The sequence below is a fragment of the Pseudonaja textilis genome, chromosome 2, assembly GCF_049901715.1.
Source record: "Pseudonaja textilis isolate UNSWEBS1 chromosome 2, rPseTex1.2, whole genome shotgun sequence".
Lineage (NCBI taxonomy): Eukaryota > Metazoa > Chordata > Lepidosauria > Squamata > Elapidae > Pseudonaja > Pseudonaja textilis.
This window is the reverse complement of record NC_141991.1, coordinates 221,427,787-221,445,025: the sequence shown is the minus strand read 5'-3', so window position 1 is coordinate 221,445,025 and position 17,239 is coordinate 221,427,787.

Sequence of the window (17,239 nt, the reverse complement as noted above, 5' to 3'; positions counted from 1 at the left end):
CCCTGGGCAATTCATTTGTATAAGTGTTTCGTAAATCTAAAGAAAAAAAGTCCTCATAATACTAGCATGGGGAAAACCATTTGAATAACTCAGAAAAGTTCCAAATATATTACATTGTTCATATTTTAAATAAGGTCAAGCTCTGGAATATAAATGTATATATAACATGATACTTCCATTATATTCTTGTTCTATCATAATTCAATATATGTTTACTCAAAAGTAACCTGACAGGTTTTAATAGACCTTTTTGCTATGTCTTTCAAAAAGAATTACGGTTTCTATATTCAGGGCACTGCCTTTGATAGTCGCAACACAAAATTACCTTCTCCACCTTATTTATTTAAATGTAAAATTTTAAATTAGGATTAACAGCAATAATTACACTCTATTTAATGAAAAACACTCTTCCGCATAGGCCTTCCCAATTTTTGCCATTACTGTTCCACGGCAAAAGCCTATTCAATTTCTAAAAGGATGACTGGCTAAAGGTGCTAGTGAAAAGCAAATGAGCAATTGCAAAGCAGTCAAACATTGTCAGAAGCCCATTGAAAATAAGCAGCTCCTTTAACATGACTGAAATTTGTATGGAGTTTAGGGTACATTGTGTCATAGCAGACTGTAGTATAAATAAAATATTCATCTTGATTATAGACTGGGATATCTACTCTGCAATCTATATGCTGTATACCACTAAAAGTCTGATTCCTGTATCCTTTAACTGGCAAAATATTTTGAACCAAGGTGCTTCAAATGGACTAACTTACAAAATAAGTAAAAAATCCAAGACCCATAAATTAAAATTTGGCAAATTACCATAAAACAGTTATGACCTAATATAAAATGTCATAAAATATTTCTTGTGCTAATGTTTAACTGGGCTATATAGTTCAACATGAGCTATTTTCAAGGCAAATACATCTCTAAATGGACACCAAATTTTCCAGGAAACCAGTACGTTAGAAGCCATTAAGCAATTTGGTAAGGAAAGATCTCTGAAACAAAGACCCAAGAGGTCATGGGTTGTCTAGTTCTTTATAAGAAAAAATGGAAAAAACTAGAGATATGCACTTCAGACATCCAGAATAGCACAAGCTTTTCTGTTGATACTTTGAGTTCTTCTATGCAACGTGCAAATCCCGCATTTCATTTTGCATCATTTCTAGGAATAGAGAAAAAAATGAGAAGGGGTGGGATGGATTAGAATGGAAAGGGAGGAGAGGGGAAGGGAAGGTTATCAGTAAGTACTTCTGGTCTTCTGAACATCAGCTACAAGTATATTTATATTTTATTCTCTTTCCCTTTTTCTCGCTCTTACAATATAATTTCTTTCTTCCCATAATCTACCCTTTTTAATCATCAATCTCATAAATTACAAGTTCTTTTCCCCCTTTTTTTCTGCAAAACATCCATAAAAGAGTTCTAGTCATCAGTAAATTGAGTTACTGTCTTTTCTCTAATAAAATCTGTATATTTTATCATTCCTGCTAATTCTTTCATCTTCACTATCCATTCCTCTGTTGTGAGTATTTAGACATTTCCCATTTTTGAACATATACTGGTAATAATCTTGCAGCAGTCCCAAGTTTACTTTCTTACCCTGCCTGCACTACTCAAGCAGCCTTTCTGATTGTGTGGGGCCACTTTGGCTTGTCTATTCTAACATGGCCAAAACAGTCAAAGATCTTACTTTTCTGGGAGAATACATTTTTATGTAACAGATAAATTCAATTTTAATATAATATGTATGTAGTAAATATGTGTATATGTATATGTTTCAGAGGTGGTATTCAGCAGGTTCTGACCAGTTTTGGAGAACCGGTAGTGGACATTTTGAGTAGTTCAGAGAACCGGCAAATACCAGCTCTGACTGGAGATTTCAGTATCCTTCCTCTGCCACATCCACCAAGCCACACCCACAGAACCGGTAGTAAAAAAAATTGAATCTCACCACTGATATGTTTATATATTGCATAAATATATGTTAGATTATAAAGCACTTCAATTCTTTCTTGGGCTGACCCTTGGTCACTAGTAATACTTTTCTACCTATGAAATAGAACAATGTGATACATTTCTACCAATGAAATTGATAGCAATTATAATGATAATAATCCAGGTTACTGGGGCCAAATGATACACAAATGTAGAACCATAGAAACATAGAATTAGAAGAGCCACTTAGAGCATAAAATCTAACCACCAGCTCAGTACAGAAATTCAAATTTAAAAATCCCTGATAGATTCTTGAACACATCCAGTAAAAAGAAGCTCATGACTTTTCTGGAGAACTAGTTTCATTGTCACACTGCTCTTTCTGTAAGGGAGTTGATTGCAACATTTCGTTACAATCTTCCTTCTTGCAACTTAAATCCATTATCATTCTGCAACCAGATAAAACTATCTTGGCTTTCTTTTGCATACTTTCAGATACTTGAAGGGTATGACATATACTCCTTCAATATTCATTTTTCAAGGTTAAACTTTTCTGCTCCCCAATCTCTCTTCACAGAACAAATTATTCCGTTGATTATCAGTCAAGTTGCCTTGATTCATTTCAGCTCAACTCAAGTACTTGACAGTGAGACCTATGCAACTTTTATGACATGAAGCCAAATGTACCATAAATAGACATAGCCTTTAACCTTTATGCCCTTCTTTACATTTTTTAAGCACGAAAGGCCCCTCCAGGGCATCTGCAGGCTGTGTTTATTCTCTTGATATCTTACTGACAGCTACTTGTTCACCCTGGGGAAAGATTCAGTGCGATGTACTGGTCACATGCATGTCAAATGCATTTTGTTTTGTTTTGCTACATGTTTTGGAGAGTTTTATTTTTTACCTGCTCTGTCTCAGGCAACTGGAACTGATTGGCTTTATACCAGGTGACAGTATAAAAAAACTGAAATAAGGACAAGCAATATGAACAAGGCTGAAAGGAAACTGAGTTACTGCAGAATATTTGGTGGTTCCTCTAAGCATAAAGGTGCCATATGACTCCTTGCCAGTGGAACATTTTTGTAGTATTGTGGGGGGGAATGCCCATTTCAATGAGGGACAAAAGCCATTTGAGATAGATTCAGCAAAGATTCTTTAGCCGGCATGGGCTTCAACAGTGATCACTGGGCTTTTGGGCAGGTGAATGCAAAGGAGCCTCAAATTAAACAAGATTTGGCTTACAAACCTCACAGAAATGTTACAAAGTACTGAGAGAAAGCAATGCAAATAATCTTTACTACAAAAATATTATATAAGCTAATATTATGGAATTATTTTACTATGATTATCCCCAAACCTCACCATTCTTTTCTGCTATTCTAACTGATTATAATTAGGTACATAAGCACCCACATATCACTAACAAGGGGATGTATGGTGCCCATATAAGACCACAGTCTGGTTTATGTTATTTCTTTCCTGTATCTGAGAGCAACAGGTGCCTAGCACTGGCTAGTTCCTTTGCATTTCTATACCTTTCCTCATGCCAAGTACAACTTATATGACAACCCTTCACAGATGTTTGAAAAGGCTGCACCTTTATGTCATTAGCCTCAAGGTGAGAGACTCAGGAGAAAACTCCTTAACATTTAAAACTGTGGCCAGCAGGTGGGGACAGTATGTTTATTTTTTAGATACAATTGTGAGTTCCAAAATTATAGACAGAAAGGAAGAGAGAGAGAAAGAGAGAAAACAAAAGCATACAAGAAGGGAGCTTTGAGGTGAACTGAATCTGGAAGCCCTTGTGGTTGCAGGACTTCTTGCTGATCTGCTAAAGAAATGCCATCAGAATTTATGTTCTACCTGAATATCTGGAAAGTCTCTGCTATAGCACTCTTTGTTGCCGAATAGTTCCACAGAATAGCACTGCTTGGTTGAAAACACTGGACGATACCAGAAAATCAGATCAGATTTCAAAAACACTGTGGATAAAGAAGTTTTTAAGCTAAATGCAATTTTAGCTGGTATCTTTACAACAAAGCTGTAAATCTTGCCATTTTAGGATTCTAGAATATGTTATGCTCATTATTTAAATATATCAAATGTAAAGCTGGTTTTGCTGATCGCTCATTTTTTTTACTAAAGAATTGGTTTTTTAAAAAACAAAGGCAGTGCATCTTTATTTCTGATTTAGAGGGTATTTTCTCTAACACAAAGCTGTCAGGGACTATTGTGGATATGTTTCTTCAGCCCTTGAACTATCAATCATTTAATTCACAAGTTAGATTTCATTCCTAGGAAATCCTGATTACATGCTGGATTGATGCTTCTTTAAGCTAAATTTGACTAAATAAAAAGAACAGGATTTCACCATAGTGCTATGTTTGCTTTAGAAAAAGTAAAGATGATTAGAATTGGCTTTTGTAAATAACACAAAAATAGGACATTGGCTTTTCTACTTTTGTTATTAACATGGAAATTGGCAGAAAGAAAACCACAGCTTTCTTATTTTCTAGTTCCTGTTCCAGCAGAGAGTTAGGGTTAGGATTAGATACAATGTGTGCATAGATAAAACATCCTGTTTTTCTTCAGTACACAAAATCAATGCAATGAAATAAATAAAGATAACTCCGAAGAAAGGGGTGTTTGGATTAATTATATTTGCCAATGAAATCTGAGGATATTTAGAAATGTCCTGTTTAGATTAAGCCACCAGAGTTATTTTAATAAGCTTTCTATCAGCTATGGAATTCATCACTGCCACATAGTTGGAGAAAGTGGGAGGGGGGTGATGTTAATTGAGTAGCTCTTAGTAGACAAAATATATTTTGATAGTTCAAGGTTACAGAGTATGGCGCAGAAAGAATTAGAACTTACTTTGGGATTGGTTCATGTGATGTGGTGATGAGGGAAAAAGGGATGGTTTGTAGGTTGGGACTTTGTGGAGAAGCTGGGAAGATTTAGTTCCAGATTTCCACAGTAGGTGCCAGATGCTATTTTAATAAAAGTACTTTGAGAGGACGTGTGTCTTGGAGTTATTGACAGGAATGGATTTTCCCTGGAATGCTGACACTTTCTACATTTCCCCCTCTTTTAATTATTGGTGATTTGGCTATTTTGATGATGTTATTTTGACCTAGCTCTCTTATATCGTATGAGATCATTTAGGGTTACCTGGTATTATATGGTATTGTGTGTTTGGAAGTCTAATTTTTCCTTCTACAGTACTATAAGTTGCTGACCTTCATAAAACCTGTCCTATGTCTTACTTTGTTCCAACTTAATTTTTAGATCAATGCTATAACATTCTCTGTTTTCAGGCAGTTACTCATATAATATAATCTGGATTTTATGTGCATTTAAACTACAATAAAACAAGTACATATTATATATCTAATGAAAGTAATGCTATATTTTTTAACATGGATAATGGAAGTAAAACATTTTTAACTTGGTCTGCTTCTGGCTTTTAAACAGCAATTTATTTTCAGTTTTACTTATTTTTATTTGTTGACTAAGCATATTAAAGGCATTAATACATAGTACTAGTAACTTGAAGAAATTAATTTAATGAAATACTCAATTTGCAAGTTTTACTTTTAGTTCTCTTTTCCTCTTTTTCAATTTTTGATTAGCGTGATAATGCCTAACAATATCCCATAATTAAGCAGAATAAAGAAACAACTTCTGGCAGCAGATTATTAAAGATGGTCTAAACTTCTATAAAAGAAATATACACTGCTCAAAAAAATAAAGGGAACACAAAAATAAGACATCCTAGATCTGAATCAATGAAATATTCTTATCAAATACTTTGTTCATTACATTGTTGAATGTGCTGTCAACAAAATCACACAAAATTTATCAATGGAAATCAAATTTAGCAATCCATTGAGGTCTGGATTTGGAGTTACACTCAAAATTAAAGAGGAAAAAAACACTACAGGCTGATCCAACTTTGATGTAATATCCTTAAAACAAGTCAAAATGAGGCTCAGTAGTGTGTGTGGCCTCCACATGCCTGTATGACCTCCCTACAACACCTGGGCATGCTCCTAATGAGGTGGTGGATGGTCTCCTGAGGGATCTCCTCCCACACCTGAACTAAAGCATCCCCCAACTCCTGGACAGCCTGTGGTGCAATGTGGAGTTGGTGGGTGGAGCGAGACATGATGTCCCAGATGTGCTCAATTGGATTCAGGTCTGGGGAATGGGCAGGGCAGTCCATAGCATCAATGCCTTCATCTTGCAGGAACTGCTGACACACTCCAGCCACATGAGGTCTAGCATTGTCTTGCATTAGGAGGAACCCAGGGCTAATTGCACCAGCATATGGTCTCACAAGGGGTCTGAGGATCTCATCTCGGTACCTAATGGAAGTCAGGCTACCGCTGGCAAACACATGGAGGGCTGTGCGGCCCCCTAAAGAAATGCCCGCCCACACCATTACTGACCCACTGCCAAACCGGTCATGCTGGAGGATGTTGCAGGCAGCAGAACATTCTCCACAGCGTCTCCAGACCCTCTCACATCTGTCACATGTGCTCAGTGTGAACCTGCTTTCATCTGTGAAGAGCACAGGGTGCCAGTGGTGAATTTGCCAATCTTGGTGTTCTCTGGCAAATGCCAAACGTCCTGCACGGTGTTGGGCTGTAAGCACCATCCCCACCTGTGGACAATGGGCCCTCATACCACCCTCATGGAGTCTGTTTCTGACCGTTTGAGCAGCCACATGCACATTTGTGGCCCGCTGGAGGTCATTTTGCAGGGCTCTGGCAGTGTTTCTCCTGTCCCTCCTTGCACAAAGTCGGAGGTAGTGGTCCTGATGCTGGGTTGTTACCTCCTACAGACTCTTCCACATCTTCTGATGTACTGGCCTGTCTCCTGGTAGAGCCTCCATGTTCTGGATACTATGCTAACAGACACAGCAAACCTTCTTGCCACAGCTCGCATTGATTTGCCATCCGGGATGAGCTGCACTACCTGAGCCACTTGTGTGGGTTGTAGACTCTGTTTTATGCTACCACTAGAGTGAAAGCACCACCAGCATTCAAAAGTGACCAAACCATCAGCCAGAAGGCATAGGAACTAAGAAGTGGTCTGTGGTCACCACCTGCAGAACCACTCCTTTATTGGGGATGTCTTGCTAACTGCCTATGCTTTCCACCTGTTGCCTATTCCATTTGCACAATAGCATGTGAAATTGATTGTCAATCAGTGTTGCTACTTAAGTGGACAGTTTGATTTCACAGAAGTGTGATTGACTTGGAGTTACATTGTATTGTTTAAGTGTTCCCTTTTTTTTTTTTTTTTTTTTGAGCAGTGTATATATTTCTCATGGCCTGCCCTGGACAACTTAATCTAGTCTATTGTACAATTACTAGTTGACTCCTATATTTATTTTTGCATCCTGACATTTCCCAATCTGTAGAGCACTAATCTAATTAGTCATAGAATCATAAGGCTGGAAAGGACCTTGGACAACTTCTGCATGCCTAGGGCAGCAGTCATGTTATTTTCTCCCAGACAAATAGTTGTCTAAATGTTTTTTTTAAAACCTCCAATGATGGAACACCCTCAAGTTCAGGAGGCAAGCTATTCCATTGACTCATTGTTCTCACTGCCACAAATTTCTCTTTAGTTCCAAGTTGGATCTTCCTCCAATAATTTCTATCCATTGCTTCTTCTTTTTTTTCCCCTCAGATGCTTTGGAGAATAAATTGAACCCCTCTTCCTGTGATAGCTCTTCAAGTATTGGAAGATGGCTACAATTAAGACTTCTCTTTGTTAGATTAAACATATCTAGTTTCCTTAGCTGTTTATCATATGGTTTGGTTTCCAGATCCCTTATCATTTTGTTGATCTTCTCTGTATTTCTTTCTTTCTTTTTTTTGTATCATGGTAACCAGATCTGGCTGCAGTATTCTAAATGTGCCCATACTAGTGTAATAGAGAGAGTCTATCGCTTCTCGTGATATTGATGTTATCTCTATGTTGGTGCAGCTTAGGACTGCACTGATGTTTTTTGATAACTTCAGCACATTGCTGGTTCATATTTAAGCAATGGCCTACTAGTACAACTAGATCACTTTGACAGATACTACTGATGAGCCAAGTACTGTCTATTCAGTATCTTACATTTGGTTTTTTTTTGTGCCTTTGTGCAGGACCTTACTTTTCTTACCATTGATTTGCAACTTTATTAGGAGAAGGAGTGGCAAAGCCTGGATACAAAGTCAAAGGAAGAACCACTCCAGAATATTTCCATAACCTATATTTCCACAAGTGGACTAAGTCCAATCCCTCTTAAATTCCATTAATTTTTATCTAGCACTAGAATAATGCGAACCATTCACTGACTAGATTCAGATGCATAGATAGTATAGATCTTATTGTATCTATAATGTTAGAACAAGAATAATGTTATAACTGATTGCATACTTTTGCATTAAACATTTTTTTCTACTTGCAAGTTTCATGTAATGGTTAGGGCATCAAGCTAGAAACCAGGAGACCATGTGTTCTAATTGCAGTTTGGACACCAAGCCAGCTGGGTGACCTTGGATCAATCACTTTCTCTCAATCTTATGAAAAAAGCAATGTATTACTACTTTTGGAAAATTTCACTTAGAAAACTGCAGAGACCTGTGCAGGCAGTCAAGTGTCAACACTGAATTGAAAGCATTAAAAAAAAAAAAAGCTGCCTGATATCACAGCATCTTGTGGGCAGTTGTATTTTTTTTCTAATTCTCCACAATTTTCCTGATTTTCTTTCCATTTTCTATACAAAAAGAGGCCAGACATGGTTGTCCATGGCAGTTTTAGTATTTTATTTAAAAAGGTCTAGGTATTATGGTCATGAGAAAGCAAGATAATATTACGCTTAAACAAGAATCATATCACTCCTTGGATTAGATTAATAGTATCTAAAAATATTTATTTAACTTTAAACAAAATTGCAATTGTGTAAAATGGAAAAATTCAGCCTTCAGACACAAGTTCCAATCTAAACCAAGTTGTTTTTATAGTTTATATTTTTATATTATACTGAAAATAATCTTGTGGGTACTTTAAAGTGTAAACTTTATCTGGAACACTTCATTCAATTGTACAAATTAGTACATAATAGTGTCAGCAAAGCTACTGTCTTTTTCTAAGCGGTTCATTAACATGTGATTTCTTTTTTCCCTGGGCAACTTTTAAATAAGAAATAGTAATTTGATTTTGTCCTTTTCCCATTTGTTTTCCTATGGCTATCTATACTTCAGATATTAAATAAACTTTAAAGTTTGACTTAGAATTTTAAAATTCAATGTTTAAAACTATCTCGAAGGGGGATGTACTTCATAGGCTCCAGCCGGAGTGGGAGTATACAAATTTGGCCAGTGTAACATTTGTAAATCTTCCCCCTTTACTATGTTCCAATGCTACTTCTCTGCTGCTAGCATTATAATGACATTTGGGGTCATTAATTCTAGAACACTATGAGATACACATCAGCATATCCCCAAAAGTAAAATCACTTACTGAGAACTAGCAGGGGACAGCATTTAAGACCAGCATCTCCATGGCTGTTGTTTTTTACTACCCGACAATTAAGTGCCTACCTAGATAAAAGATTTTGGCTTTAACATGCTGCATTGCTGTATACATTTTGAGCCTCTTAAGTCTACCTATTCTGTGGTTATGCTTTGGAAGACTAGTGATTGTAAAACTGATGCTTCATTGAATTTATGCATCCCTGTTCTCTTGCTTGTGTAAGGTTAAAATGTTTGAGCTTGACTTTTGCATGGTTGAGATTGGCAAATTTAAAAGCCAGTACTATTTTATAGAGGTTTAAGGCATTTATCCTTAAAAATCCCAACATTGGTCTATTTGACTAGATTTCTATATTGGGGAAACTAAAGAATAAATTGGATACCAGGCATTTTACAAACTTGAGAAATTTATGAGGTGCAGATTCCAATTCAACTCTTTTGAAGTCCCACACATCTAAAGTTTTCATGTTTGAATGGGATTTGATTCCCAACCCAATCTAATATTTATACCCATTCCTCAGTGCTCTCCTATCCTTTCAAAGACATTGTACTCAGGAAGAACAGAGAAGAATTTTATGAAATAACATAGACATGACCTCTTCCTGATGATGAAAGGCATAAAGTTGCATTCACATAATTCAAAGAATAAAATGACATTTCCATTATCGCATCATACTACCTGGGTAGACTACCAGAATTTAGGGAAGAAGTTGAAATTCTTCTGAAATCTGTCATGAATCTCGTAACTTCTCAATATATACAAAATCTTATATTCTCAACTGTCTTTCAGAATACAAATGTTTCAGAATATTTCATTCTCAATGAAGCATTTGCAGCTGTTACAAATCATGATGTAACCACATCTGAAATATTGTGGATACAGTTCTGCAAAAAGGATATAGTGGAACTAGAGAAGGTAACTAAGATGAACAAGGAGCTAGAGCAGCTTCACCACAAAGGAAAATGGTGACATTTGGGCCTTTTTCATCTGTAAAGGAAGAAAACCAGAGGGAACATGATTGAGATATACAAAATTATTCATAATATGAATAACTGATTAAAGATGGTAATGTTTCGAATGGTGTTTACAATATGTGAATGGTGTTTGCAACTATGTGAAGTATAAGAATAAAAGAAAAATAAAATATTTCAGTTTTTTTTTTTAAATAAATACATTTAATAATTAGGCAGCAATTTTAAAACAGATTACAGATGGATTCTGTTACATCACTTGTGCTGAGTAATTTCCTGGTAGCTTTTATGTTTCCCAATCTGTATTACTTTTCTTTCCTTCTGATCTCCTATTCCAACTCTTCCACTTGCTTCTGCATGGATTAGTGCAGACAACTTTTGGCAATCTGGGAACATTTATCATTTTATATCACAATAGGTGAGATTATAGTGCAAACTGCACATGAGTGGGTCCAGGATTATCTCTCTCTCCTGTTCCCCATCCCAACCCCTGTGCAGGGTTTACAAGTGAAAGCTAAGGTTTTTACCCCTGTGTTTCTTGTCTGAAAAAAAGAGAAGAAGATATGTTAATAGGTATGTGGCTGATCCTTCATACCTCTTAATTTTACTTTTTCTTCCAAAACTACAACTGCTTCTTTACAAATTCTTATGAGCCATCCTATCTGTAGAGTTATCACATTCTCCCTTGTGCATTCAGAAATTGTCAATAGAACAAAAAGTTAAAAAAAGCACTTCAATAATGTATTATAGACAGATAGCCCACATCTGTTGTTTTGTATTTTTAATTATTCAGAAACAAATCATAAAAACGTGAGAAAATATATTTCTCCAGCAGGATAATGTTAAGTCTTTAACATTACAGGATAATGTTAAGTCTTTAACCTTATATATGTAGTACCATTATATAAAGTTCTGTCATTTTTACCTATATTTTTTTCTTTAAAAAAATCAAAGCAGCTTTGAGATAATGCTTTTAGATAGATGGCTCCAAGCAGAAGAAATGAGAAAACCATTGCTACTGCTATGTTGCTGCCCATTAGTCAGTTAATCTTTGTAATGATTTACCATTACAAAGATAAAAGAAGCTGTGGCAAAATAGGTGAGAGCTACAACTAAAAGATAATGATATATGGATCGTGAGTAAAGCACAGATAATTGCTTTTCTGGAAAACTCTCTGATATCTTATAAAATAGCATATTGAACTAAGTTGAGGGGTGGTCTTTTCAGCTAATTACCTTCCTCAAACTAATTTTCATATATATATGTATGTATGTATGTATGTATGTACGTACGTATATAGGTATACGTACACACACACACACACACACACACACACACACACACACACACACACACACACATATATATATATATATATATATATATATATATATATATATATATATATATATATATGTATTCTGAGGATCTCGCGGGTATTTGTATGTGGATCTTTGGTTGTTCGGGTTTTCTCCCACATAAGATTCGAAGTATCTAGGCAACGTTTCGATGAAGTCTCATTCATCATCTTCAGGCTTCTGTCTTCGGCTCTTGCTTCTCAGAGTGATGTGAGATTGCAGCTGCTTCTTCCTTTTAACTGCTAGTGGGGGTGGGACTTGATTGGGTGGGGGCTTGGCTGTGTTCTGATTGGGTGGGGGTATGTTCTCATTGGTAGGGGGTTTGGCTGTGTTCTGATTGGTTGGGGGGTTGGCCGTGTTCTGATTGGTTGGAGGTGTGTTCTGTTCAGGTGGGGGCTTGGTTGAGCACAAGTTTTTCACTCTGAAAAGCAAGAGCCGAAGACAGAAGCCTGATGATGATGAATGAGACTTCATCGAAACGCTGCCTAGATACTTTGAATCTTACGCGGGAGAAAACCCGAACAACCAAAGATCCATATATATATATATGGCAATGTTGAGGTGAAAAAATAATATAGAGAATAGACTTCGTAATTTTTTTCCCTATCCTATCGTTTCATTAGATACATAGATAGCTTTGCAGAAACAACCACATTTGGAGCAAAACTACAAAATGGACTCCTACCTCTGCAGCTTCCATCAAAGAAGAAATCAAACTGGCACAAGAGAGACATACATAGGACAAGTGTTAGCTAATCATAAATTAGAAATGTGGTTTATTATTCTGTTTTGCATTTGCATTGCCTTGTGCTCTGATGATATGTGCTTGGTTGATAAATCTGTTGACTAATCTATAAGCATCTTAATTAGTTCCTGAAGGATAATTTAAAGTTTGAAATGTGGATTGAATGTTAGGATGTTACCTTCAATCAAAAATGTATTTCCTTATTATTCTTTTCTTGATCAGATACTTTCAGACTGATGGTTTTTACTACAATCTGTCAAGAGATACTTATCAAAAGCTATTTGATTTTCATTCCTTAATAAATTTGAAGGTGTTAGAGCAGATAGAAAATGCAATATGAATGATGGAAGAACTGCAAACAAATGTACAACTTGCAGCTTTTATTTATTTTATTTATTAATCCAGTTTCTATAGCTGCCCATCCCGTAGAAAGCCAGTATACAACAACTGAATAAAAGACAAAAATAAAAAGAACAGATGTAAAAATATGAACACTAAAAGATAAATAGTATGAAGCAAAAATATAAATCCTAAGAAAATAGAAGATAAGAATGGCCACCTGAGCAATGGAGCCATCAAAGCATGTCTCTGGTTTTCTGGGAGCCTAAAGCCTTATAACATCACCAGGTTTTGAGAGACTTCAGGAATAGCAAACAGGATGGAGCTAATTTAATCCCAGGTATGTGGAATTTTCCATAAGGCGTCATAGCAGAGAAGGCAGTTTTGGGACTTACCAAATAAAGGTCCCTAGCTACTGCTATCCATAGCATGTCTTCTCTGACAGCTCTAATGGGGCAGGCCATTAGTTTCTCCCATCAACCTCTATCACTTCTAAGCTATCCCAGGCAGGTCATTGATGTCTCGGAGAAGGGGGTCAGAAGAGATGGCAGTAGGGACAATCTCAGCATTAGCCTTTGCAACATTTTTTGTGAATAGGCAACATTCTATTCTAAAGTGTGTCAGTCACTTTATTATGACATTCCTGACTCCATCACAAAATTTCAAAGCGACTCGTTAGCCCACGAAGTTAATCCATCAGGTGGCTGATGGATTAAAACCCCACCCCACCTCCCCTCCCATGTGCATCCTTCTCCATTCCACTCCATCCTTTCAATTGTACATTATTACTGTTATTATGAATATTGATGGCTGTAATATTTTATTGGCTTTATGGTTTGTAAGCCACCCAGAGTTGTTGCAAGGTGAAATAAGCAGCAAATAATTGAATTAAATAAATAAAGTTGTCAGCCCACATAGTAATTTATATTGGCATAGTTGATTATTTCTTTTAGTGCCTTTATTAAATACTTTAGTATTGACTCCTGACAACTGCTTGGAGAGGTCTTTGAAAGTTTTTTTTAGTGCCTTTGAGTCAGTATTGACTCCTGGCAATTGCCCAGAAAAGTACTTGTAGTTTCAAAAATTGCCTCCTTCCTATGGCCGGGAGGGAGTGACTGGTCCAAGGTCATCTAGTTGCTTTGTGCCCAACACCGGATTAAAACTCATGATTTCCTGATTTCTAGCCTGATGCCTTAACCACTATGGCAAAATGGCTCTTTACACCTGAAATATGTTGTGGTTTTTTTTTAAACAAAAAATGGGGTGTTTTGAATTTATAAAGGAGACCACCTCTCTGCAATACTATTATGCCAACAGAATTATATTATTTTGAAAAAGCTAAACTGCAGTAGGTGACCGGAATTTTGCATCCTCAAGAGAGCTGCTGACCTATGACTTATTATGAAAGGAATGTTCCTTGCCTGACATTTAAAGTCACTCCAGAATATTTCACTGTTCCCAGATTCAGTAATCACCAGTGAAATATGTCCCTAATGCAAAGACCATTTAACTGATGACTCTTATTTCTAAAATGCCCCTTTACTTTCTGAGTGGAATGGATAATGCCTGAATATTTTCAGATCACCAGGACATAATGTGTAGTAGTCAACATTATTCACATTTTTACTTGAGAAAGGAATTATTGTTACCCAAGTCCTGGTAAAATTTTATCTAAGAAGACACATGCCTAAAGCAATTATAAAGATTCTTTTCTACTACACATTTGCTTTCACCTTGCATTCCAGATTCTGTGGTATAAAATTGCTCTTGACCAATAATAATTGCATCAAAGACTAGGAATGCACTCTTCTTAATATGTCTATCAATCAGAATAGAGCTGGAAGGGAACTTGGAGGTGTCCTAGTCCAACTCCTGCTCAAGCAGGAAACTCTATGCAATTTGAGACAAGTGGCTGTGCAGTCTCGTCTTGAAAACCTCCAATGATGAAATACAACTTCTGAAGGCAAGTTAATTGTTCTCACTGTTAGGAAATTTCTCCTTAATTCCAGGTTGCTTCTTACCTTGATTAGTTTCCATCCTTGATTGTTTCTGGTCTTGCCTTCTGGTGCTTTGCAAAATAAGTTGACCCCCTCTTCTTTGTGGCAGCTTCTAAAATACTGGAATACTGCTATCATGTCACCCCTAGTCCTTTACTTTAGACAAGCTAGACCCAGTTCCTGCAACTTTTCTTCATAAGTTTTAGACTCCTTTAATCATCCTGGTTGCTCTTCTCTGCACTGTTTCCAAAGTTTCAACATATTTTCTTTGTAATGTGGCAACCAAAACTGGATGCAACATTCCAGGTGTGGTTTTACTTTGAGAAATGTAATTTTATAGTTTCACAATGTTGTAACTAAATTATTAAATGATGAACTATACAAAAATTATTTAAAATCTAAACATAATTTTAAGGGTCCAACTATGCAGAAAATCGACTCCCAGTTTTGAATGTAATACTTTGGAAGCAGAGCAGTGCTTCTAAACATGTTCTAGCAAATTCAAATCATAGTTTTTTCAACTGTAAAATGACATTTCTAATTTTGGCTGATTGACCATAGTCAATCCATTAAAAGATATTTTTTAAATCTGTGTAAATTTAACAAAACAGTGATTAAAAAAGCAGGAAAACACCATGCATGGAAAGTTTTGTACATGCCTACATATAAAATTAGGAAGTAATTATAAAGGAATAAGTATTATATTTTCATTTCATTCATTCCATATCATTTCAAGGACAAGAATATTTTAATATCAATTTTCATGGAAATTATAACTGATTCAATACATTAGATTCGGTAGGGCAAGTTTTTGTAATTGGAATAATCACAAGTGTTTTCTCTTTATTTATTTATTTTTTGATTGCCAAGAACTACAATGAATGGGACACTCATTAAACTGAAAATAAATATTGAGGAGTTGCCACACTGATCAATTCTCTCTAAAATTTTATTTTATTACATAAATGAAGAAGTTGATAAAATTTGTTTACTTTTGTATGTTGTCCACAATTAGAAATGGAAAGTCTCCAGTACCAAAATGCCCTAATATGCATAGTGTTTCTAGATTTGAACTGAAGCCTGTTGCTCCTTATTCAAAGCCCCAGAGGCCTCGGATACTGAAACAGAATCTCCATGATATATAAAGCTAAAGATTATCAGTATATTGATGGAGGAACCACATTCCTTACCCATGGATTTTAGTTGAATGTGGAAGAATAAAACTTCTTAACAGTAAGATCAGTTGGATACTTGGATCCCTTTTTCTGGAAGTGTTTAGGGAAAAATAAATAACTGTTCATTTGGAATGTTTCATTGTATTCCTGCCCTATACAAAGAGTGTTACTGTGGGGTCCTTGGTACACTCTGAATTTGGTTCTTTTCTTGCAGAGGTTTCATTACCAGACTAATAACATCATCAGTGCTGATCATAAGATCAGAGGACTTCCCATAGAAATTCAAGAAGCATCAGACAATCATACCACAGACCAGAAGAAGACAAGAACAGAACTACATTTATGACTCTATAATATATATGATGAGAATGCAAAATATGATTGATTATTTCTTTTCTAAAGAGTTTTTAGAATTTGTAATTTCATACGTTCTTACCAAACATACACATAGAGTCTTTTGCTTATGTGCAATTCAATTTCTGGGTTATCAAAAGTTTTCCAATATTTTCTGGCATTTAATTCATGGTAAGTAGTTTTAGTGAAATCAGTTGATTAATGGTTCTCATAATATATTATCATTACAATTTCCAGACCTAGAAGCTTCCACTTTGTTTCATAATTGACAAGAGCTAAGTTTAGAAAATAGATTTAGCAATTCAGATGTTATTATAATACATTTTAATCTTTAACAAACATAGTAATGATATCAAAATGCATGACAAAGCTGCAGAATACACAGTGTAAAAGCATTTATGAATATTAGAGAAGCTTGTGCATATGAAAAACTCATCATTTTTAGGTGCTTAAACACTGATATGGGAAGTAATACAATTGTTAGTTTTCTTCTGTCTTTGTGAGAATCCTCATGTATTTCATTTTCATTACGATCAAATAATAGAAATTCTTTTCCTTCATGTATTCTTCAGTATTCTTCCTTTAATGTGTATTTTAACTTGTAAATACTTTCACATGCCCATAATTTGCCTTCTTGCCATTGTGAAATCAGATGAATATTAAGAAGCCATTTCTCAAGATTTTCTGTGGTATAAAATTCCTATCAACTCCAGACTCCATTAGAAGTAAAATATTACTTCTACTGAAATAATCTATCATCACAGTCATCAGCTTCACCATCATAAATAACAGCAATAACTGTTGTTGTTATTAGTCACAAAG